We start from the raw sequence: 26,320 nt of genomic DNA on the forward strand, positions 1-26,320 counted from the left end.
GAAGGTCCTGTTCCTCAGCCCCACCCCTTCTGAATGCATTCCCCTGAGCACACAGTGCATTTAACTCAGGCTGCATGTTCAATTTGCAGATATGGCCTAATATTTGCTTTCATTTTGACATACAGCTACACCAGTAAACCATGCAGGATTTTAATAAGACAAGATAATACACTAGCAGTTGAAGGAGCTCTGCCCTGAACCTATGTACTGTAGCGCTCGCTCTCTCTTCCCCTTCCAATGATAAATTGTATCAAAATCTGAAAATCATTTCATTCTTCACAAATGAAAACAAGTTGTGATTCGAAATGTCATGTTTATGGTTGTGTGAGCAGGATTCCTATCATCAATCATTCAAAATAAAGGGTATTATTTAGGAGCTATTTGACAGTGTATTTAAAAACAACAACAACAACGTCTCCAGTTTTAACATTATGAAAAAACGTATCTCAGGAACATCAACGTTTTTGTTTTACAGGTAAATGCTGGTTGTTGTTTTAGATTTAGAGCCAGAAAAAACTAAATTCACTGCCGGTTTGAGCAAGTGCAACTCCACCGTCTATCTATGATCTTGTAATATGGCCCCCATAGGTTCTCATCACCACTGAAGTCAGTGGAGTCGCATCCACATGCAAAAGTGATGACCTTTCCCCACAAATTTATCTCACATAGACACGGCAGGTTCCGCTGTCCTTACTAATACCTTCCTCGTCTGTAGTCCCATGGACTTCAATGGGACTGCTCATGTGAGGAAGGTAGTAAATAGTGAGAGTAAGCGTGGCAAAATGAACCAATCGAAAGGAAAGATTTTCATGTGCCATTTAAGGCTATATTTTGCTCCCTATAGTCATGGTGAATAGTACAATATTCTGGAGAACTCCCTGTGAAATCAATGGGACAACTCATAGAGAAAGGTGCTATTCACGTGAGTACAGATGGCAGGATCGGATCCTTAAGCAGCACATATGTCTAACCAGGATGAGACTGAACTACCTCAGTGATAATCTTTTAAAATACTCAAAAATGAAGCGTGTATAATATAACTACAGAATACCTGCATACATAAATATGTAGCCATTGGAGACATTCTTCTATTATTAGCAGTAGCTGTATTTTTCCCTAAGGGCCTCAGCTGAGATCAGGGCCCAGTTGTGCTTGACACTGTAAAAAACACACAGTAAGAAAGAATCCCTCCCCCAAAGAGTTTACAGTCTGAATAGACAAGAAAGAAACTGAAGTATTATCATCACCGTTTTACAGCTAGGGAATTGAGGTTCAGAGAGACACAGGAGGTTCAAGGTCACACAGGAAGTCTGCGGCAGGACTAGGAACTGAACTCAGATCTCCTGAGTTCTAGGCCAGTGCTTTTAACCGCAAGACCATCCTTCCTTTTAAAGCTGTTTTATAATTATTACATTCTGTGAACTACATTGTGGCATTCAGCCACAGCCCGAAATAAGGGGCAGCGGACAAGTGCACTGCCCCACGACTAATTGAGACCGGCTGACACAGGCCACTCTTCTTGCACTGGGCGTGTGTGTGTCAGGAAGAGTAATTTCCTGCAGCCCTGAAAGGGCATAGCTTGTTTCCTCCTGTGTGTCCAGCCAGATCTGCTGGACAGTGCCATTACTGTCCACTCGGAGCCCACCCCCCAGTCATGGGGAGCAGTGGCTACACAGCCCTTGTATTCCACACAGGAACCAGGCCCAAGATCTGGGTAGCCCTAAAGTGGCCACATACAGTGGAATTGGGGAAACCATACTACCCCAGTCCAATATGCAGCTGTGTTAGGAATAAGGATAATCTTCCAACCATTTAAAAATAAGGACAATGTATGTGTCAGCTGCAGCAGGCTATGTATGCAAACACTGCAAAGACAGCATGGCAAATGCAGCTTCCAATATTTTATAAGTCTGACCCATACCCTGTAAAACTCTTCGTAGTACTTAGGAAAGGTCTCTAGATGCTGATGATTCCTGTGACATATGGGTTCCTGTGCTAGTGCACAGACCTACATATTTCACAGCTTTGCAGGAACCCCAATGTATTACATCTGAAAATGAATATACTGATTGCCCAGTATTTCCCTAAGAAAACAGAGTTATTGAGGTTTGAAATGTCTTAGTCCCTCTTCCTCCAGCCTGGACTGAGTGTTAGACTGCCTGTTATTCAGGGTAGCTGAAAGTTAGCAGGCCAGAAATGAAAGCCCACCAAAAGAAATGTTTGTTTGTTTGTTTGGTTTTTTTTTTTTTTTTTTTTTTTTGGGGGGGGGGGGGATGAATAATTTTTCATGTGCATTAACAACAGCGAAACGCTCCCAACTTTCAAGGTAGGTTCAATTACTGTAAACATAGCCATGCATATGTTTTAATAGGGGAAAAGTATCACATGATGGAAGACTTTAAAAATCCAAACAACAAGAAGCGCCTTCTGCAACAGACCAGCTGAAACAAAGGCAGTGTATGCAGTGCAATTCTGTGTCGCTCTCATGACTACTTTTACAGCTCACTGTTACTAAAACCCTGAGTAACTCCTAGCCCCTCTGGGTAAGTATGTGCGCTACATGGCACATTTTTAGAAGGTCAATTGCCCCTGCGGTGCAAGTTGCGCTAACACAAGGGAAACTGGGCCTCACCAGGCTGAAAATTTATCCCTCTCCCATCTAGAATATAAATGATGCCTCCATGTGAGCAGCCAAGTAGATCTTAAAAACAAATAAACAAAACAAAACAAAAACATTTCCTTGCTCTTTCCACAAAAAAAAATAAAAATATATCGAAATGTGACTTTAAAACAACTGCACTCCTATTTTTAATAATACAGTTTGGGGTGGCCTTAAAGAGCATGATGCTCCTAGCTGTGGCTGATTCTAGATTTTGATTTCAAATGTTTAATTTGTAAGTTCTGTGAACATCTAATTAGTGACCTATTTTGGGGGGTGGGGGAGGGTGGAATGCTCCTATTTACTATGGCTTTTTTGGGCGGGGAAGGCCAAAATTCTGCTTTCACCTATTTAGCTGTAAATTCAGAGGACATCCATGTTGAAATCAATGGAATTATTCTAGATTTACCATAAGAGCAGACTTTGGCCCTATTATTTTTTGAATTAAAAAAAAAAAATCTCATGTCATTTTCCTCCTATATAGATCTCTGAGGTAGCCCCTATTACCAGAATACCTGAACACTTCACCTAAAAAAACTCAGTTTTTAATGCATTTATCTTTACAACACTCTCCCCTGTGGGATAGGGATATGCTATAATCTCATTTTGCAGATGGGGAACTGAGGCACAGAGAGATTCAAGGTTTTTCTTCACTGCAAAGTTAACTCAACTCCAAATGTTGCTCCTAACTAGAGTCCTGTCCAAACACAAAACCCCTTAATTCAAACGTGGTGGTGCTTGTAACTTGAGTTGGCTGGCCTGTCGGGGATGTAGGCTAAAACTTGAGGTAGCACAACTCATCTACTACCAAAATCATTTTGTAGCCAGCATCTTTTGGCATCAAGATAGAATTTCAGCTATAATTAAGTATATGTATTGGAAAATCAATTCTTTACAATCAAACAGAAAGATATTGGCACTGATACCTGAGCATAAAAATAAAGCAAAGAGGATATGAAAAATATCGCTTGCAAGTAATCATCAGTGACCGTCCAGACTGATTACCTGATTTTTAGGAGTAAACATATACAAGAGACATGTACAAAAGACAGTGCTTTGGTTTAGCAGCCCAATTTCTCTAGTCCAGCACAAATCACTCATGCTGTGCTTGGACAGGAATGAGGCAGAGGCAGAGTTCTTGACTCAGGGTGGCCACTTTTCTTTGGTTTGCGGTGCTAGGCAGTGTTTCTTCCCCTTTGGAGTATTTTGTCAAATTGTACATTTTCGTCCTGTGAAATAATCTCAATGAAATTTTCTAGGAAACACTCTTTGATCCTTTCCCGGACTTTTCTAGGAAGTACAGCCTTCTTTTGTCTGCCCCCCAATACAAAACTTTCCCACAGTCCTCTGTGATGAGTTCTACAGACACCATTATTATAAACAGCATGGCAGCATACAGGTCAGGATGATGTTGAGCGACCTAGAGCAGCTGCCTTCTCTGGGCCCTTGTCACCCTCAACCATAATCACCCCCACCTGCAACAATTTTCACCATATTTGCTGCACTGTCCCTGCACTCATACCCTGGGGCCCCCAGTGGCTCCCAGCGACTTACAGCTCTGGGCTTATCACAGGACCACCCCCCACCCTCCCCACTACTCATTATGCCTGGAGCTGCAGAGTGTCCTGAAACAAGTCTGACCCTTTGCATATTTTTATGAGGATCTTTATGGGAAAAATTTTAGAGGAGTTGTGAGACTTTTCATTTCTGCAATCACTGTAAATCTAACAATGTCTATCTTTATGTTTATCAGCTGTCTCTGCCAGGGTGTACTTGAGTTGAGCTCCCTCCCCACCCACTGAAAGACTGACCCAGATCCAGAGAAGAAAGAAGCAGACAAGAGAGAATGTGTTTTCAAAGCTTTTCCAGTCTTCAGATGCTGCTGACCAGGAGAATAGAGATTGGATGGACCACATGATGGAGACCAAGCAGAAGGACTAGGATTGGAAGGAATGCATGTACGAGGAAAAGAAGGACCAAGAGGAAAGTCAGAGGGACCAAGAGATGCACTGACAAGTACACCAGGACATTATAACTCTGCTCAAGCAGCAAATACAGGCATTGCAGAATAATATGGAGCAAAATGCCCAAAGAACTCCTCCACAGCAGCCTTCACACGCCCTAGATAATTCAATGTACACAGGAACATACATTCCTCCTCAAACAAGGTGCCAGTATTGCCTACCCTATCCCTTATCATGGCAGTTGAAACCAAGGAGAACTATGATTATTCATGCAATGATCTAGGATTACTTCAGGTTCAGTCAGCAAACACCTTGCACTTTGCATTTTTAATACATGTAATAAAGGTTGTAATAAAGGTTTGGTAAGAGTTAATGCCCTCAGAGTTTACCATTGTCAGTACAGTTGTTCATTGTGTATTTGCACCCAATAAATTTATGTTTTTAAGAAGACCGTATGTTATTGGGTATCACCAAACAGAAATGCCAGTCTCCCACCAAACTCATAAGAGTTGATAAATCATGTAAATTCCTCATCCAAGCCAACTACACAAAGTAGTACACAAAAGCATCACATGGCAATACTATGGCACATGTTAAAGAGATCTGTTAAGGCCTCTCTCAATCGCACAGCTCCTCGATGGACTCTTGTAATTGCCCTGGCGTCTGACTCTTGTAAGTCAGCAGACAGTCTTTCCAATTCACCCCTCCACCCTTTTGTAATATTTCCCCCTTTGCTTGAAAAATATTATGTAAGGCACAGCATACAGCAAAAACAGGAATATTTAACTCACTAAGGCTACGGCTACATTACAGCTTATGTCGACATAACTTATGACACTCAGGGGAGTGAATAAACCACCCCAAGCAACATAAAAGTTACACCAACATAAGTGCCAGCATGGACAACACTATTTCAATGGGACAGCTTCTCCCACCGACATAGCTACTGTTGCTTGTGGGGGCTGGAGTAGTTAAGCCAACGGGACAGCTCTCTCCCATCAGCTTAGAGCAGCTACATTCAAGAGCTTACACCGGTGCAGCTGCATCAGTGCAGTTGTGCTGCTGTAAGCTCTCTAGTATAGCCATAGCCCAAGATCCAGCCTAGCCATGAGAAATTGTCAGTGCCCCTTCAATCTACCAAATGCACATTCAACACTCATCATGTGTCTGCTCAGACTATAGTTAAATCTCTCCTCAGTACTGTCTAGGTGCCCAGTGTATGGGATCATGAGCCATTGATGCAAATGGTAGGCCGGGTTCCCCAGAATCACTATTGGCATTTTGACTCCACCAATGCCAGCGTGCCAGTCTGGGAAGAACGTCACTGGATACAGCTTTTAGAAAGGTCCTATGTTCCTCAAAACACAAGTATCAACACCTTATCAGACCACCCAACGTTAATGCCGGTCAAATGTCCATGAAGATCCATCAGCACTTGCATAACCATGGAAAAGGACTCCTTTCTGTTTATATACTGAGTAACAATGTGTGTGTGGGGGGTCTCTTGTCTATTTTCCCACAGCAGTTCAGGAAGCCCATTGCTTCAAAGCCCTCAACTATTTACTGCACATTGCCAAGAGTCACAATCTTGTGCAGCAAGAGACACTTAATGGTCTTGCACACCTACATGATAACTGTCCCCCCACAGTGGATTTTTCAACCCTGAACTGATTGTCCACTGAACAACAGGGGTTGCAGTTACCTACTGCTGTGGAAGCGGTAGTCGCTGAAGTTTTGCAAATATAGGAGAATCATACATCCTGTCTCTAAAACAGACGGTTTAGCTGTGCTGTGTTGATGATTCTGCCAGAGACCCAGCAGAGAGAATGAAAAAGCAGCACAATGAACTGTGAGAATTGTTTAAAAAAAAAAGTCACAAAAATTATGGGATGGAATAAACATTATGAGATGGAAATAAGGGACGTGTGGGGAACTTGACTTCTGTGCCCATCATTCCCTGGGTGCAGCGATAATATCCCACAATGCACTGCGAGGCATTGCACCAGATGGTGGGATTTGGGACACTGGGATGCCTACCCACAGGGCACCATGTCTTCTGACGACAGCCTCTAATGGGGAAGACGTGCAGCACCAACAAAGCAGTCAAGCCTGCATGTGCTGTAGTGACATAGCAACACTGGCACATGTAATTTTGTTGGCAAAACTTTCTAGCATAGACGTGGCCTTAAGTTAATTCTGCAGTGAAGATGTATCGTAAGGGACTCATCCAAGGGCCCACAGGAAGCCTGAAGCTAGAGTTTTCCTCTTCACCTCACTTCAGTTTATTTTTCCTCAGACAGTAACTCCTCACTCAACGTTGTAGTTATGTTCCTGAAAAATGCAACTTTAAGCGAAACAATGTTAAGCAAATCCAATTTCCCCATAAGAAATTAATGTAAATGGGGGGGTTAGGTTCCAGGGAATTTTTTTTGGGTAGACAAAAGACTTACTTTTTTTATATATACATATTATATATATATATACACACACACACACACATATAGACAGACACACAGACACACAGGCCCAGAGTATAAGTTTTAAACAAACAATTTAATACTGGTACACAGCGATCATGATTGTGAAGCTTGGTTGAGGTGGTGAAGTCAGAGGGTGGGATATTTCCCAGGGGATGCCTTACTGCTAAATGATGAACTAACAATTGGCTGAGCCCTCAAGGGTTAACTTATTGTTGTTGATATAGCCTCACACTCTACAAGGCAGCACGAACGGAGGGAAGGGAGACAGAGATGTGTGTGAGATGTCCCTGTGTGTGAGAGAGAGATGCACATTTCTCCTTTAAGTACTGTGCCACCACTCTTAAGTACACTACCTTGTTAAGTTAATCAGCAAGCTGAGACCGCAATATCTGCTGCCAGGAAGCTCCCTCCATCCTGAGCCCTGTCCTGTGTCCCCCCGGCTCTATGGAGATGGGGTAAGCAGGGTGCAGGAGCAGGGGGGAGGAGGACACCCTGACGTTAACCCCCCCCTTTCTCCCCAGCAAGCAGGAGGCTCTGGAGAGCAGCTCCAAGGCATAGGGCAGGAGCAGCACATGGCAGAGGGGGGAGGGACAGCTGAACTGCCGGCAATTGATAGCCTGCTGGGCGGCTGCTGCACAGGGAATTTAGGGGAGCGGGGAGCTGATGGGGTGGGGGCTGCCGGTCCACCCTGGTTCCAAGCCCCCACCAGCTAGCTGCAATGAGATGCTCTTCCTGCAAGCTGTGGACAAAGCAGGCAGCTGCCAAACGACTTATACGGGAGCATTGCACAACTTTAAACGAGCAAGTTCCCTAATTGATCATCAACGTAACAATGAAACGTTAACTGGGACAACTTTAAGTGAGGAGTTACTGTACTTTCTTTTGCTTTTTTGAAGGCTCTTGTTAATGCCATTAAGATGTGTTAACAAACCTCTCCATAACAAAAAAGACAAGACAAGGTGGGTGGACAGAGGAAAGAGAAGCCAGCTAAGCATTGCTGACTTTTTTTTTTTTTTTAAATAATTTAATGCCTATGATTTGCTGCAGCCACTCAATCGCAGTAAAGTTTCCATATACGGAGTACAGTATGTTCGTGTATAGAGTGATAATGTTAAACTGATGACTCAAGCTTTTGTGGTTAATTATGATCTCACCAGTACTCCAGAGTCTAGATTTAATTATACATTGCCAGAACGTACTTTAATATTCAAGAAATGGGCCTAGATTCTCAGAGCCATACTTAAGCCAACAACAATACTCCCATTGGTTTCAATAGGCATTGGAGCCAATACTTAGTTTTCTCTACTCTTGGCAGCCAGGGGCTTCACTGAAAGATTCAGGGGCTTATGTTAATGGAACGCATTCACAGCCATCAACACAACTGTTATCAGAAATTATATTGCTTTTGATAAACATGCAGCAATGCAAGTAAGTCTCTTTTGTATCTGAGGATGACTCTCCTTCTTGAGGCTGTCTAGCTAGGTGTGTCACAGAGCTGCGACCCTCACCCTCTAGGTGCTGGGAACATGCATTATTTCTGCTCCACTCTGTGGGTAGTTGCAAACTCAGAGGAGGAGGCCTTTCTCTCATTCTTACAGAGAATGCAAGAATCTTAAATCAATATATAGAAGGGGATGGACTGTATTAGGAAAGGATGGGTGAAAGCAAAAGGATTGATTCTTTCTGACCCATAGCCCCAAACTGGACTTACTAATGGCATGCTATCACTACCTTCTGGAGGAGAGAGCTCCCTAACTCTTCTAATTCCTGGCCTGGGTGAACAAGATGAAAGAAAGCCCCTTTGGAAGCCTGCACCTGGAACCCCAGTAAAATCCACTCTCATTAGACCCCTGCTATCCATTAATGCCAACCTTTGTGGAGAACTGAACCTTCTATTCTCCAGAGCTACTCTATTACTCTTTAACGTTAGCTGTAGTTAGGTATCTTACCCAGTGAGCAGGCAATTATAACATACAGATGCTGTGAACACAGTTCCTGTGTTCTTAACCAAACAATGACACCCACACAACACAAAAAGATGGTGAGAAGCGCAGACACATGCCTTGTGTTTACTGAGGCACTCATGGGTTATAAATAAGTTTTTTAAAAAAGGAAAGTATGTCACACTCTGATGTGAACATAACAATTTGTTGCATTCACTTTTAGCCTGAGTTGGACAAGGTTTCTTATTCCACTACCACATTTAAGCTCTGAGATTTTGACATGCTGAAAGTTACCCTTGAACAGAACACGTAATTGGATAGACACTTCAAAAGAATTTTGCTTTCCTAAACAGAATGCCACCAGGTTGTGATTACTTCCCCTTCCCTTGAGGCTATTTAAAATAATAAGTCAATGAAGTAAACTTTAAGGCCTATATTTTCAAGACTGACTAGTGATTTTGGGTGCCTGATTTGAGACACCTTTAAAGTGCCTGATTTTCAAAGGGTGGGTGCTTGGCACTTTCTGAAAATCAGGCCATATAAAGGTATCTCCAGGTGGGCATCCAAAATCACTAGCCATTTTTAGGCCTTAAACAAAAAAACAAAAACAATAAACAAAAAAACACACCACAAACTATTTCATCCTAGCTTTGTTTGTTTTTTTTATCTTAAATTGAAGCTGTGGAATTTAGAGTCACATAGTTAACATCAAAATGATGCATTTATTTTAACTGAGCATGATTCTAGACATAGTGAACAAACAATATGAGAAGCAATGGGAAGGTGGGCAGTGCAATGATGCTATTAACACTTATTCTCTCTTTTTGAAAAAGTAGCCTCTAAGCAGGAAAGTTCAGATACAGAACTGGCCATAACCAGTCCAAAGTGACAGAGAGGTCTCAAAGACTTAAAAACAGCAATTAGATTTACTGGCTGTACAAAGGCGTCTAAATCAGTGGTTCTCAAACTTTTGTATTGGTGACCCCTTTCACACAGGAAGCCTCTAAGTGTGACCCCACCCTTATAAATTAAAAACACTTTTTAAAATATATATATTTAACACTATTATAAATGCTGGAGGTGAAGTGGGGTGGAGCCTGACAGCTAGCGACCCGCCAAATAATAACCTCGCAACCCACTAAGGGGTCGCGACCCCCAGTTTGAGAACCCCCTGATCTAAATGATATTTCTGTCTATACAAAGGCCCCTATCTGAATGTCACCCCCCAGGCTCTCCCACACCTAGGCAATTCAGCTCAATACTTTGCTGTATTTTTTACTCAACCTGTTCAGAATTTTTTTGGGGAAAGTAACCAAGTATGGCCTACAGATTAATTTATATTTGGGAAATAATGTAAAGAGTTTTACTTTTCAAGCCAAAATCCTTTTTTGTTCTTGGAAGCTAAACTGAAGATTTTTGTTTGCTTCCTTTACCTTAAGACAGGCCTTCTTCAGACTGAAGATCTGGTCTTTGTTTACTAAAAGTGAAAAATTATTTCCAAAAGCTATGCTTTTGACCAATAGAAACCAAATGTATGCAGTGCTGAATATCGCATCTCGAACAAGCTCCTGTCTAATATACATAAGGCAGCCTGATATCCACATACAATCAAGGGTGCGAATTTGATATCTGCAGATAAAAAGAGTACTTCCAGCTTCTGGAATTTGGTAAATAGATATGGTGCTTTTCAGCTCCAGATCAGTTGTTCAAATACAATCAAGGATTGTAATGATCCAGAGTTGTTAGCTTTGGACAGTTGTTTGGTATCCCGTGTGAAATGAGTTTCTGGTCTCACTTCAGCTCGTAGTAGATAGCTGTTAGCATCCCTGGTTTGTCTGGTTAGCCACCAGTTGTATCTTGTCAAAACCCTAGCCTGTGAGCTCTCTGGAGGCAGGGACTTGGTTTTGTTTGCACACTGCCTAGCACACTGGTGTCCTGATTAGATGCCTCTAGGTACTACTGTAATATTATTAAGTGACAGTGGGGTTCTGGTCCATCACTAGGGTTCTTAGGAACCATGGTAATATAGCTGTCTCTGCAGAGGGGTTATAGTTTTGGCAACAGGACCGAACTAGCTTCTCAGTCCTAAGGTACATCTACACTCAAACCGCTACAGTGGCACAGCTGCAGCACTGCTGGTGTAGTGCTTCAGTGTAGACACTCACTACAGTGATAGGAGGGGCTCTCCTGTCGCTGTAGTGAATCTACCTCCTCGAGAGGTGGTAGCTAGGTTGATGGAAGAATGCTTCCATTGATCTAGTGTTGTCTACATCAGGGGTTACACTGACATAGCTATGTCCCTCAGAGGTATGGAATTTTCACACCCCAGAGTGACAGAGCTGTGTGCGCCTCAGTTTCCCCATGTGGTGCATGGTTAAACTTGGTGGTGAAAAAAGGTTGTTTTCTCTTTGCAGAGACCCAGAGATCCAGGTGTAACTGTGGCCTAGTTATTTGGGGCGTGGGCCCAGACAAGGTCCGGCCACTTGGTACCTAGCAACTAATAATAAGCGGAGCCCACCCTCTGCAGGAAGCCAGCCAGTTCTGACTGGCTGGAGAACAAAAGGACTAAGGAAGATGGCTAAGTGACCATTTTTGCCCTGGAAACCAGAACAAGGGACAGAGGAGGTATCCTTGGGGATCGTTATGTATGGGCCACTGGAAGCATGACACTCTTCTGGACTGGGGCTTGGGGCGGGGGGAAATCAGAGAGAGCTCTGGGCTTAGGACCGACCCAGATGGACTTTGCTGTAACTTTCTGCTCTCTATGTTAACCTAAGGCCTTTTTACACTGTGTTCCAGACATCTAATAAATCCTTCTATTTTTACAACGCTGACCACAAGCCACTCCAGAGTCAGGAAGCTGGGGGGCCATTGCTCCCTTTGAGTGTGTAAGTCTTCCCCAGTTGTCCAATTCAGGTGGACTGGCTGAGGGGAGGTCATGGGGCAAAGCAGGGGCGCTGAAGGCTCCGTTGTTCAGTCCCAGGAGGAGGTGAAACCAAGAGGCGTACCCCAGGGAGGAAGAGTGTGACCCTAAGGGGGTTGACACACTGAAGGGGGTCCTCACAGGCATTATTCCAGAGCCATTCAAGAGCACTGGATCTATGGATCCATTACAGTAGCCATGCCAATGAAATTTTCAGTGTAGACGAGATCAGTGGTCTCTCCAAGTCACACCACTGGGAGGGACAGCGTGAGAAAGCTTGCCGTATTACTCAGCTTGTAAGCTCTTTGGAGCAGGGATCATAATTTCATTATATGTATTATTATGAGCTGGATAAAACTTTGTTATGCATTGGGTTAAAATGCATTGAGGTTGATATGTTATTTGAAGGGTGAGTTCACACCTAACCCCCACCTAGAGACAAAAGGAGTGTGTGAACCATCCAAGGAACTTTTGGGCTGAATATTGTTTTGGGTAGGGGTGTGTGTGAGAAAACACCCAGATACTGAGGTCACAGACAAGAACAAAGAGAGGGGCAGAGGAAAAGAGGCAAGAAAAAACTGAAGCAGGAGCTTGTAGCTTAGGACAGTGTGGCTCTGGAAAAAGCTAAAGACAAGAAAGCTTTTGGATCTGGTGTTTGGTAAAGAAGCTTAGGGACCTGGTACTGCTCCTTTTTTTCCCTGGTTCCTTCTGCATTCAGAGACACAGGACTCTGTACATTCCTTTTAAATAAATAAGAGTGCAAAGAAATACCCTGGCTACCGGCAATTTCTACTCCCAAATGGAATACCCGGAGAGCCCTGAACTTTGACTAGGGATCTTATCTAAATCCTGTAACTAATTTTAAGACTGGGAAGTATCCACTGAGAGGGAGATACTATTTATCCACATAGAGTCTCTACTGACTGGATTATTTCTGCCTTTGGGCAAGGGATAGAGTAGAGCTGGTCAACTGTATCATACAGATCTCTTCATCCATAACATATGTTTCTATTAATGACAAAAATATGGCGGGGGCAGAGGGGGAACACTACTGTTTCTTTAACTCCCAAATGGCTTACTTATCTTTTGTTCTTCTTTCTAATCTGCTATTTTATACTTGGAGTGTTGTTCTAGCTGTGTTGGTCCCAGGATATTAGAGAGACAAAGTGGGTGAGGTAATATCTTTTATTGGACCAACTTCTGTTGGTGAGAGAGACAAGCTTTTGAGTTTACCCAGAGCTCTCTCTCTCTCTCTCTCCTCCTGTGCAACTTTGTGTAAACTCAGAAAGCTGATCTCTCTCACCAAGGGAAGCTGGTGCAATAAAAGAAATTACCTCACCCATCTTGCCTCTCATTTTATACTTGGGCTATTTAGTGAAAATTTAGCAGTGTTGTTAGGATTCTCCCACTCTTTGGTTTTCCTTAATTAAGTACCCAGGCACTGAGTGTACTGTATGAGTAAAGCGTGCTTCAACCCATCCCTCCCTGTCCCTCTCATTCACTTGTTCAAAGGGAGCTTATCAAACGGCAAAAGGTCAGTAGGAGGTCACTGTTTTTCACCCAAATGACTTAAGAACAGGTTAGTAAAGACTGGGTGAACGTAATATACCACCAAAAACCCTGGTTGTACGTATCAGCAAGATTCAGGCTGTAAAACTGGAGGAAAACTCATTACCATGACATACCAGTCATTTGTAATAAGCAAATTTAATGTTAAACACTGCAGCCTGATTAATCTGCAGATACTTTCTATTACAGACTTGTAGAACACAGTTCCTGGTAAAGTTTAAAATTCATTGCACTTCATTAAAGCAAAAGGTGAGAAAGGTATAAAGAGGGGGACAAGTTCAGCCCTGGTACAGTTCTAATGACTCCAGTGATAGAACCACACCAGAAATTAGCTTGCGCCAAGACCTACCACAATGTTGCTAACAAGCAAAGGATATCTGTGCGACTCCCACTTTCTCAGTAGGAAATCATAATCATGGACTGATATTTTCTAAAGTGCTTTGCATTACAGCTATAAGTGGCTATATTCTATTGAAAAACAAAAGCTGCATGCTTAAGTACATTTTGGAATTGAGTTAAACCCAGACACTCAAATCTGAATTCTAGCCATTGTGGGCAAAAGAGGAGAATTTTTTTTTTTTTAAAGGCAAATCATTATTACATGCCATAAAATGAAATGTGCTTTTGACAACACAGCTCCTCCCTAGGAAGACATGGCTGGGGAGACCTGGGCAAAACTTGGCAGTTTTATTTCATAGAGGTTAATGCAAACATGATAATTAGTTCCATCCACCTAGGTTTACACAGATGAACCTCAGTTGGATCAAGATCTCAGAGCTTGGAAGAGTGAAAATCTCAAAGCTTTCAAACTGTTGTTGAGTGTCACCTATTTTTGTGTTAAACCTATGCAGAATTTTGCACGACTTTGATGTAAAACCCGAAACTGGTCCTGGGTTTCTCAAAAGTGAGTTCAGATACGCAGGAAAATAATTATGGCAGAAAACTGTTTTGCCCAAAATGGAACCACCTTGAAGAATGCAGGTTCTATATATAGAAAAAACTGGAAACATTTGAGAATCGTGTTCCATTTTGCTTTGATACAATATGAGTTCTGGGTGGCTGCATTTTTTTTGTAATTGTTAGAATCATAGTTTATGTTATTCTCCTAGTAATCATAGAAGCAGGACAAGAATTACTTTCAAAACAAGAACATTCACTTTCAGATTGCAGAAACCCTGGCTGTTTAAAATTCTACCTGTCCTGAAAGAGATTTCCTGCTCTGCAGGATGAAAGCTATTATATAATACTGAGATTCTCTTAAAAAGCTGCTCCCTTCATGTTGAACAGAAGGAATTTTAAAGGCCCCAGAGTGTAGCTTGAAATATTTTTTTCCTTTAGAAACAATAAATGTATGAAATGTAAGAAAGAATGTACAATGAAACAAAAACAACAACAAAAAAAGCAGAACAATGACAAAGTCTCACATTTTGTGAACAATTTAACAAATGTGAGTTGAGGTATAAGCTTGTAAGAAAACTAAAAACCAGGCAAGTTTCATGTGGTTTCAGGGTTTATTGTAAACATTTTGCAAAGCTCTATTGCAAAAACTTTGGGTAAAATCTAGGTGATTGATCCAGGGGCAAGAGTACTACCAAGCCAGTCAAACTCACAGGTAAGGCTGGAGAATTAGCCTCGATTTTCATGCTTAAATTACAGGTTTCAGAGTAGCAGCTGTGTTAGTCTGTATTCGCAAAAAGAAAATCTTTATGCTTAAATTAGTTTCACAGCTTCTGTATTCATTCAAACTACTGATATAACCTGTTACCATCTATTACTATAGGTCAAGGCCAAATCAGATACGTTTTAGTCTGTTGAAAAATCACCCTTATTTGACCATAATTATTTTTTTGGAGTCAATATTATTTATCTGATCAATGCATGAAATGAAAGATTGTACCAGATCATTCAGAGTCATCATTGTGTATCACATCCAGTCTCCACGGAGAAGTTCTAATGTGCAGATGTTTATCCACAGAGCATGATGGTTCTTACAGAGAGATTGATGGGTTAATCTATTGTCAGTCTGACCACCACTCATAAAAATGAATGGGTAGGTACTCCCCAGCCTATCTACACATAACTCTCACGGTCATCAATGGGTGTACTGCATGGCAGTAGACAGATAAACACCAAACATATCATTGTCTTCAATTTCTATTTCTTGGAGAGGTGAGCATCTTTTATGGAAACTGGTGGATTTTTTATTTTTATTTTTGTCCTTCAACAGATATTTTATTAACATACTATTAGATATCTATATCTAACGGTACCGGCTATCACTGTGACCACATTTGACCAAACAGATCCCTACTGTAACTCTATCAAAATCAGTGGATTTATACAAGGGTTCAATCTGGCCAAATGTATCTGCCTTGGGAGATTATATTGGAAGGTGATATAATTCACTGGCTTTGTGCATATAAAATAGTGAGTGGTGATGCTCTCTAGTGGCTGCAGATACCAATATCAATACTATGAAATTTCTTCTTTAGCTCAAGTAGTAGAGGCCTGCGTTTTGGAGCTGACAGACCAGAGTTTCTAGTCCTAGCACCCAGTGTAGTCAATATATATACACATAGGGCCTGGCTCTGTGTCCCTGGGAATCTTTGGGTCGTGAGTAAGATACTGTACTGCTCAAAATGAGCAAGGGTGGCAGAAGCTGATCACTGTAATCACATCTGTTGTGTGAAACATGCATCTCCTGTACAATGGGAGCCACAGATCTGATAGCGTGTGTACGTACATATTACCTTCTTACCATAAATCTCTCCACTGACAGCAGACTTAGAAAACAGAAATTCAGTAAATAAAGCAAATGCTTACCAACCTGTAATCTAGAGCACTGTGAACAATATCGTTATTAAAAATAGGCTGACATTCATGTAGTACGTTTTATATAGAGATCCCAAAATGCTGATTCATAGATCTACAAACTACTATATATACAGTTCAGGGATTACATCCCCTACTGCTGAAACACTCGCTGCCTTCTCTAGTGCGGAAGATTTCCACACAGCAAATCTACAACATAACACTATAACCAGTTGAAACTACACTAGGAATTTTAGGTAAGCAGAATGTAATTACCCAAGTTAACATATAACATTTTTTCATGCCAAGGGAAAAAAAAAAAAAGAAAAAAGGGAGCTATTTTGTCTAATTGAAACAGTTGAATGGTTAAAGCACAAGGCTGTTCCAAGCTGTGCTACAAACTAGTTTGATCTCGGTCAGGGCCCATCTACAATATACATTTTACTATTTCACTCTATAGTTGTCTGGCATACATAACTATGTTCTAACCCTTTATTTTGTCCATAGTGTGAATTCAGGAATCGGAGTATAGCATGGTGCTACAGTCTAAATCACTGTATTAAGGCTTAGGCTGTCACACAGCTCTATAAACATATTGTCCTCCAAAAACTGCCAACACAAATACCCCTAACCATGTTCTGGCACAGTTAGACTTGTGGCAGAAATGAACCCACAAACTCTGTGCCTCAATGTCCCCACCTGAAAAAACAGGAATACTAATGCCTACCTCACAGACGCATTAGGAAGCTCAATTAACGTTAAAAGAAAAGGAGTACTTGTGGCACCTTAGAGACTAACCAATTTATTTGAGCATGAGCTTTCGTGAGCTACAGCTCACTTCATCGGATGCATACTGTGGAAACGTTTGCATTCTTAGGAAGGAAAGGATTACAAAAAAGCAACAGGTTGTTATGCATTTCATAGCCTCTAAAAATAGTGATTATAGACATATTGCCCTCCTTACCTCCTAACCAATGCTTGTGCTTACATGTTTTCTTTCCAATCTAAAATGTTAATTCCACCTAATCCCTTCTTTCAGTCTGAAAGTTGCTATATTTCAACATACCTGTATAACAGAGAATAACCAAACACAACAAGAGCAAGCCTTTTCCCCCAAACCCCTGGTTTTGGGCTTGCCCACTTTGCATATATGTGCACAGGGATTTGTTGTAATAGCTACCACATGGTGGGACAATTCAATTATTCTTTTCACATATCAGCAACTGGATCAAAGGGGGAAAATCAACAAAGAAGATCAAATTCCCTCTCTCAGCTTTTTCTAGCTCTCTCCCTTGTTTGCAACAGAGGGTGCTCAGGAAGGTAACTCCTAGGCTTTTTAGGTCTTCTAAATTAACTTTTTTGGGTTCCTCAAACAATCACGTGCTGTGGACCTGCAGTGATCACATGTCTCAATTGCAGCAGGATTTGCAAGTGAATCCCCCCTAGTCTGCAAATCCCAGATACCTCACTGATTTTCAGAAGAGCTTGAGATCTCTCATTCACACACTGGCTTTTGGGCATACACATGCTCCTGCTATCATCAACCATGTCTAATGAACACAAACCCAAACAATATATATAGATCTATATTACCAGTTCTTTGAGAAAGAAGAATATCCAGGAACAAACATATGGTTTATGCTCTTGCCTACCTGTTAGAGATCACAAAGCTGCTTTCACGCTTCCTGCCTCTCTCTCTCTCTGCAACAGCTATGCCTTCTGAAACTGAGCAACAGTCTCTTTAAGTGTTGTGGTCTGAAAATACACCCCCCCCCCCATACAGCCTTGCAGTGCCAGACAGCCCCTTCTCCTTCTGATTCAGCTAGTCGAAACAAGTTACAATTCACTGGCCAACTCACATGTGAAAGGGAGATAGAGAGTTCAGAATAATCAATCCAATTAACAGTCCTGCAAACAGCACCAAGGCATTTATGTGATAATAAAAGGTTACATTCAGTTTGTACCTCTTCCTCCTCCCTCTTACGTTAACCTATAAATATATCTTCTGCAGACCCCTGCCAGTTTACAGAGGTGTCAGCCGTTTACTCTCTCTTCTTCTATCTTACACAGTCACAGAAAAGTAATAATGGGTTTTAGATCACAGACTATTAGGAATGTGATTGCTTCTTACCTCCACAAGGCAATGATTCCTAGCTCCTTGTTGAGGTCTCCAGTGAGCCACTCATTTTGTTCAACATCGGATGCACCCAGTTTTGAAGGCAGAGGTTGTTATTGAAGGGAACAGAAAACAAACCACAGGTCCAGCTAATACACCCTCCCCCACCTCTGATCGCCACTAGTCCTCTCCCCATCAAATCCCTAAGCTTTGAACCAGAAATACATGTGGCTGTTGCAGCAGTAGACAATTTCAAATGAAGTACTGTGGAAATTCTATGCTATATACTTTTTGTTTTAAACACTATTTGTTGAGCTTTTTAACATGCAGCTTGTCTCCTTCTGCAGGGAATTACTCAGACAGCAAGTCATGTGACTCTCAGCAGCACAATTATATAATTCAAACTGTGCTAAGGCTATTCAGGGTTTTGATTTGGAAATCACACCCATGAAGAGAGAAACAAGCAAGAGCAGATGACATGGAAATCCATGCTCTCTCTAATCAGGAGCGTGTGTCTCTAGCATGCATGTTTATGTGAGTTTGCTGTTACACAGGACATCAAGGAGGGCTCTGCCGTAGTTCAACATCCCTACCTGAATAAGAAGGGAGTCAAGTAGCACAAGGACCTCCGAAGGAGTAGCCAAACTGGCTACCAACAGTTCCTTTAGGGGAAAGGGCTCCAGGTATCAGAAGACGTCACTTATGTATATGGGTTAACTACCTATATCGGGGGGCGGGAAAGTTCCAGTGACTATAATCTAGAGATAAGTCCTAGCTGTAAAATTCAGATGCAGATCTGGATCCACGTAAGCCCTTCTCCAGAGTTAGGGCTGTTCCAATCCAAAGGGGTTGATTCAGGCATTTATACAAATAGGGATTAGTCATGAAAGTCAGATCCAGATCCACACTTCTCCAAAGGAAGTGTGTGAATCTTAGGTTTTGGATCAGGCCCTTCTCTACTATATAATACAATGGAAAATGTCACACAGAACATAGCCATATTACTCTATAACATGGAGCTACTTATAAACACAAATAAATATACCACAGAAACATTTGGCCTTTCCACAGATGGGTCAGGAACATTTAGAATCTGGGCTTTGGTTTGTCCCATTACAGTGAAAGGCCTGGAGCAAAAATACAGATTTGGATTTGAACTTCTTCATAGTTTGGCCAGGAGGAGTGGTGGATCTGAGCCAGTACTTTGGTTCAGACACAACTGAAGGTGCTGTCCTGCCAACAGGCCTGGTGTAAAAGAGAAAGCTGTCACTTCCGCCCTTCCACTGATGGTACCACTATGCTTGGACTACTTCATATGTTGCCCCATTTGACTGTTTGAGGCCTTGTTTATTTCAACTGATTGATTGCTGGCCATTTATTTCCAAATGCTTTCAGCTAATGGGTTATACTATTTTATCTGTTCCTGGATTTACTTCATTGATTGACTTTTATCTATTTGATCTGACTAATGGATTACATTTTACTGATTCATAGACCACCCTGCTTAATTTAATTTGTCCCTTTCTTTCTCCAGACCCTTTCATGGGATTCCCCCAAAGTTCTCAAATCAAATTTATACTAATAAATAACAATAGTATATTATAATAATAAAATAATAATAATAATAATAAGCTCTTTAGCTTTGAATTCAAGGCCCTAGCTCCTACTTATTATTGTCATTAATTATTATTATTATTTGTACTGCAGTAGTGCCCCAGACAAGGACTGGAGCCCCGTTGTAGTAGGTGCTGTACAAACCCATAGGTAAAAATCAGTTCCCTCATGTCTTTTCTTCATTTTCATCTCCAGGCTTTCTTCTCACCTGAAACAGTCTCTTCTTACTAGATCCAGCTGGAGAACTCTCTCCTCCAAATCTTTCCTTAAACTGCACCATTCTGAAAGTTTATAAGCCATCATGTATCTTCATCCCCTGCTGAGAAGTTAGCTAATGAATGACTGAAAATCATAAAAAACAAAATGCAACAAAAAAGTGGAATTACTGGGAATAAGGTGGATGCATAACCTCACCACTCACATTGCTGTTTTGTTCATTCTGAGCTGGTAGCATTTTCAGTTGAGGGAGCTGGCTGTGCAACAAACTTCCAGAGAAGATCAGGTGAATCTATTCTACAGTCTGATTATCTTTAAGAAACACTGCAATACTTCCCTCTTTACAAAAGCCTTTCCCCACCTTGAGAATGACACTCATGCCACTTCCACCCTCTTCCACCCAATAAATCCCTACTAAGCAAGAAAGAGAAGTGAATAAAAAAAAAAAAGAATTAACAACAACAAATCTTACCCCAGGCAAAGCATTTACTCAGAGACCCCATGAAATCCACTAGAGTCTTTGCTATTGCTTTTGTTTTTACATGGAAGGTGCCTGAAGTGATAGGTGGCAGTATAAACCCCTAAGATTGATACATAGATAGATTTTACACCCACTTCATGCAGGTGTAAATTACTGACAAAAGGTACAAGGCAGTGGGGAACCAAGTATTTTGTGTTCATCCCCGGCCCAATGACCATTCATTGTCATGGTGAATGACTATGACTTGCCACTGTGAATGACAGTGAGTAGTCACCAGGCCAGAGAAAGACAGCGAGAATGATGCTACATCCTTGTAGTTAGGATACGCATACCGTAGACCCAAGTTCAAGTCCCTGCTCCAATGACTATATAATTATTTATAAAAAACAAAACAGCTTCAAGAGGAGAGATAGAAACAACACCACACCAGAATCTCCCATAACCAAGTGGTTAGGGCAGTCCTTTGCAATGTGGCAGATGTAAGTTCAAATCATATTTCCACATGAGACAGAGATGGGGCATGAACCTGGGTCTTCCACATTTCAGATGAGTGCCCTCACCACTGGGATGAAGCCTATAAGGGATATGGCTGCTGCACCATCTCCTCCTCTTTTGTAAATCTATTTTTCCTTTCCTTTTGTCAAAATGCCTAATGTTTTGTTTTGACATTACCACAAGGTTTCAATGTTTTTGGTTTGGTTGACACTATTTGACTAACTCAACATGAATTCACAAATAGTTTTGGTCAACCTGAACCTGCATTTTTTGATGAATAAACTATTCATCCAAAAAATTTTGCTCAGCTCTACTGTATACTGAAACCTTGTATCTTGCTTTACTGCACAATGCAATTAAACTCATAGTGTCACAGCTAAATCAAAGTCACTTCACCTTGAATGGTCCCTTAGAACAGAGGTAATTATTTTTTGTCAAGGTCCAAATTTTTGGTCACGGTCCAGACTCCAGAGACAATAATATAAAAATAACAATAATGATAAAAGCATTCAAAAGCGTCTGGCGGTCTGTATTTGGCCCATGGGCTGCCTATTGACTACCCCACCTTAGAATATGTGCTAACTACTTTTATGCTAATCTATCTGTTCAACCTTGTATTTAGCTGCGAAACTCTGAGTACCTTTCCCAGACTGGGGGAAGAGCGCTGTGTTGCTCAGAAGCTTGTCTCTCTCACCAACAGAAGGTGGTCCAATGAAAAAGTCTTTTCATGCACATTTTAGATGGTCTGACACAATGTCAGCAGTTCAGTTTCATCTTAACAAGTATATTATCTATTACTCTACTAGATAGGGAAGCAGCTAGTCACAACTCAGAAGTTCTCATCTCAAACCTATTTTCAATCCCACACATTTATCTAAGTTGCTACTCTGGTTTGGGAGTGCAGGGGAGACTCTCTTGACAACACTCCACTGCTACAGAATAATTACACATTTTCTGTCATCAGCACTGACAAACCCAAATATTCAAAAATCATTAGATTGGTTTAAAAATCATGACATTTTAAAAACATAATAAATGTGAAGGCTATTTTATTTGCCTCCTGAATTCTGAGACTTTAGGGTGCACTTGAGTCACATTTTCTAACTTCAGTTTGCAACCACGAGTGCTAGAAATGTATTTTAACACTCTCTGAGCCCTCAAAGCTGAGATTCTTATGTAACCATCAGGAGCTGGAGCTTTAAGAAAAATGCAAAATATTGTGAGAGTCACGGTAAAATTGTGAGAGTTGGCAACACAGAATAGAGGAACTGGACATTTAGGCAACATTCATTCTTGGAGTGATGCCACTGGCTTTATTGAATTTAGCACACTGTGTCCCGACCAAGTGTCTGTTCCTCCTGCAGCATGGGGACAGATGTGAAAAGTAAAACCCACTTAATCAGAAACATGGAAGATGCTAAGTCTGATCAATGTGGACAGTAGACAAGAACACTAGTGTCAGTTACAATTTCTAACCAAGTTAACCATATAGATCAATGTTTTGCCTTAAGTTCACTAGACAGTCTTTTTTAATGCTATACTTCAGTAAAACAAGCCAATTAAAATGTTACTCCATCTTCTTCCTATAAATGAATGATACTCTCCTTTTCTTCATGCAATCTGACAAGGTCTACTTCCAACTACCCTAGAAATAACAGGACAAATTAATTCCTGGAAAAACTTGAATGACACAAATGGAGTTACACTAAGATTGAATTTGATTCAATATCACAAAGCAATGAAGCACCTCTGAGAGTTGTTTAATGAGAGGGTTACATTTTCAGAAATGTGTGCCTAAGCTGAGCACACAAAATGGGTAACTAAGTGTGCAGTTTGTTTCTACTGTAATTCCATGTATAACTTACCCACGAGGCCAATGTAATTGTATGTTTTGCACATACAACTTAGATGTACTTAAAAAAAAACAAACCCATAGGCCTCAGCATATAGATTTTTAAGATGTCATTGCACTGTTTAAAAATTTCACCGCACAAAGATGAATCATTGCACTCCTTTAGGCCTGTTAACAGCCATAATAATACTTCACACTAATACAGCCCTTTTCATTTTCAAAGCACCTAACACTCAGTAACCAATTGATCCTCACAACACTCTTTTGAGGCACATGGGTATTATTATTCCCACTTTATAAGCAAAATGAGGTGGAATGGTTAAGTGTCTTGGCCAGTCACAAAGACAAAAAGTCAACAAGTAGTGATCATAGCTCAGAAGTCCTAGCTCCAAATCTTGGGGTCATTGTTAACTCTTTATATAAAGAGATTCCACTCTAAAAGTTCATTCCTATTCTAGCAATATATAGCTCTTTAGATATTTAGTTCTTCAGGGCAGGGAATCTCTCCTATTCTCTGTTTGTACAGTGCCTAGCACACTGGACCCCATTCACAATTGGCTCCTTGGCACTATTGTAATAGAAATAATATAATAAATATTTCTCATGTTACATAAGTACAAATGACTATTCATCTGAAAAATTCAGACTGGAAGGATATTATTCTTTCTTGCACTATTCTCCAGTTTTAAAAGTTTCAGTCATCCACTCAGGGAATGGACACTACCCCATGACCTGCAGTCAATGAACTTGCTTAGACTAGAGATGGATTTGGCCCATGACTTGTGCATGTGTGTTTCTGTACAAGAACACACAGAATACATGCCTAACCATATGTCAAGCACTGTCAAATCCAGTACAAATACCTCATCAGACTTTAAAACCACATGATTATCCATTTTAGGACAAATTCTTCATCCTTTCCAATGGGGATGGAGGGACTCGCATGCATCAGAATCAGAGTCATTCTACTGTCTGGTGGGGAAAGGGAAGACTTTGAGAAGGCTGTGCAGGGAATAAGCATCTTGGATATCATGGGTCTACGTGGAGGTAGAGCTGCTTGATTCACCACTACGTGGATCCATTGCCAACTGGCATGGAGCACGGAGGCTGCAGCCTCAGGGCTACAGAGATGACAGTGAAGCAACTCCAGGTTTATAAAGAAGGATTCCTTCCTTTATTCCCATAGAGACCTCCAGTGCCCAGACTAGTTATGCTGTCTAGTTGCTGGGAACCAGATTTTCCCCTTTATGGGTCCACTGCGTTAGCCTGGTATCTTTAGTGAGTAAGCTTCTTTATCCCTAAGTAAAATCTCCGAGCTGCTTAACTAAAGCTCTTTGTAAGGAGAGGAAGTTAGAGAAAATCCACATAAGGCTAACAACGAATAAACATAGACCAGCATAGACTATGCTAAACATAGACCAGCTTGTTCTTCTCTTCTATCATGGAAGTCCTGTGATAGCATATGTAAAAAATCCTAGGTCAAATCCTTCTTGCCGTAGTCCAGTAAATAGTCTCATTAAGTCTGGGACTATGCTAGGGAGAAAGGTGTGCAGGACTTGGCTTCTTGTGAGGTCAGTACGAACTGTCAAAGACAACTAAAGCAGAGAGTATATAGATTGTTTACCATGACTAAAACAGTGTCTGATTTGAAATGGATCTTAGGTCCCGGGGTCACCTGAAGTGTAGTGAACACTTTAGCCTCAGTGGCTTCTGCAAAGGGTCTGAAACAGAAAGATAACTCAAATCCTTTTAAAATAGTTCATCACATTCTCAACTGAAGGGCTTTTTCCCTGTTTGTTTGAAAGAAAACAGGAAAAGGGAATTTTGTATAAGGAACTAGAGAGTACAATTCCAGTTCTCTATAGTTAGCAGAAACATGCTTTTACCCATAAAACAGTTTGGTACTAAACAACGGCTCCTCTGTGTGAGACTGCTGATGGAAATGAGCAGCAGGGGAGATGAAGGGATGGGGAAAAAGGAGAACCCAAGAGGAGGAGGTAAAAAAGAATTAAAATGTGTATATGTATGTTCTGAAAATCGATTGTATTTTCAATTAAGGATATTTAAAATAGAATTAAGGGTGAGGTGAAGCAGCTCAGAGAATTAAATTAGATGGCGATGACAATGATAAGTAAAGTTTTTAATATCAGAGGGGTAGCTGTGTTAGTCTGGATCTGTAAAAGCGGCAAAGACTCCTGTGGCACCTTATAGACTAACAGACGTATTGGAGCATAAGCTTTTGTGGGTGACTACCAAAGGAGGCTGCCAGACAATTCTTCAATACCAAATTCTACAGGCCACTTTCCTCAGATCCCACTGAGGAATACACTAAGAAACTACACCATCTACTCAGGACACTCCCTACACTAACACAGGAACAAATCAACATACCCTTAGAGCCCTGACCAGGGTTATTCTATCTACTACCCAAGATCCACAAACCTGGAAATCCTGGATGCCCCATCATCTTGGGCATTGGCACTCTCATTGAGGGACTGTCCGGACATGTGGACTCTCTACTCAGACCCTATGCAACTAGCACTCCCAGCTATCTCCGTGACACCACTGATTTCCTGAGAAAACTACAATGCATTGGTGATCTTCCAGAAAACACCATCCTAGGCACCATGGATGTAGAGGCTCTCTACACGAACATCCCACACACAGATGGAATACAAGCTGTCAGGAACAGTATCCCTGATGATGCCACAGCACACCTGTTTGCTGAGCTTTGTGACTTTATCCTCACGCACAATTATTTCAAATTTGGTGAAAATATATAACTCCAGACCAGTGGCACCGCTATGGGCACCCGAATGGCCCTACAATATGCCAACATTTTTATGGTTGACCTGGAACAACGCTTCCTCAGCTCTCGTCCACTCACGCCCCTTCTCTACCTATGCTACATTGATGACATCTTCATCATCTGGACCCATGGGAAGGAAACCCTGGAAGAATTCCACCATGATTTCAATAGCTTCCACCTCACCATCAACCTCAGCCTGGACCAATCTACATGGGAGGTCCACTTCCTAGACACCACGGTGCAAATAAGTGACTACACATTAACACCACCCACTATGCCTACCTTCATGCCTCCAGCTTCCATCCCGGACACACCACATGATCCATTGTCTACAGCCAAGCGCTGAGGTACAGCTGCATTTGCTCCAACCCCTCAGACAGAGACCAAC

The 26,320-nt window shown here is 41.4% G+C and overlaps 1 protein-coding gene across 8 annotated transcripts in view; it reads right to left on the reverse strand.

The window, feature by feature from the left end:
* PHACTR1 (phosphatase and actin regulator 1) overlaps nucleotides 1-26,320 on the reverse strand; it is a 423,459-nt gene that overhangs the window by 223,410 nt on the left and 173,729 nt on the right. The window contains exon 1 of one of the 8 annotated variants that reach the window (XM_043540096.1): nucleotides 18,481-18,600. The exons of 6 other annotated variants lie outside the window; for them this stretch is intronic. The gene's annotated coding sequence lies outside the window, so the exon portion shown is untranslated. Of the gene's footprint in view, nucleotides 1-18,001; nucleotides 18,120-18,480; nucleotides 18,601-26,320 lie in introns of those variants that run through there. One more of the 8 variants, XM_037893148.2, reaches the window with a different exon arrangement.

This window comes from Chelonia mydas, chromosome 2, assembly GCF_015237465.2.
Source record: "Chelonia mydas isolate rCheMyd1 chromosome 2, rCheMyd1.pri.v2, whole genome shotgun sequence".
NCBI classification, from domain to species: domain Eukaryota; kingdom Metazoa; phylum Chordata; order Testudines; family Cheloniidae; genus Chelonia; species Chelonia mydas.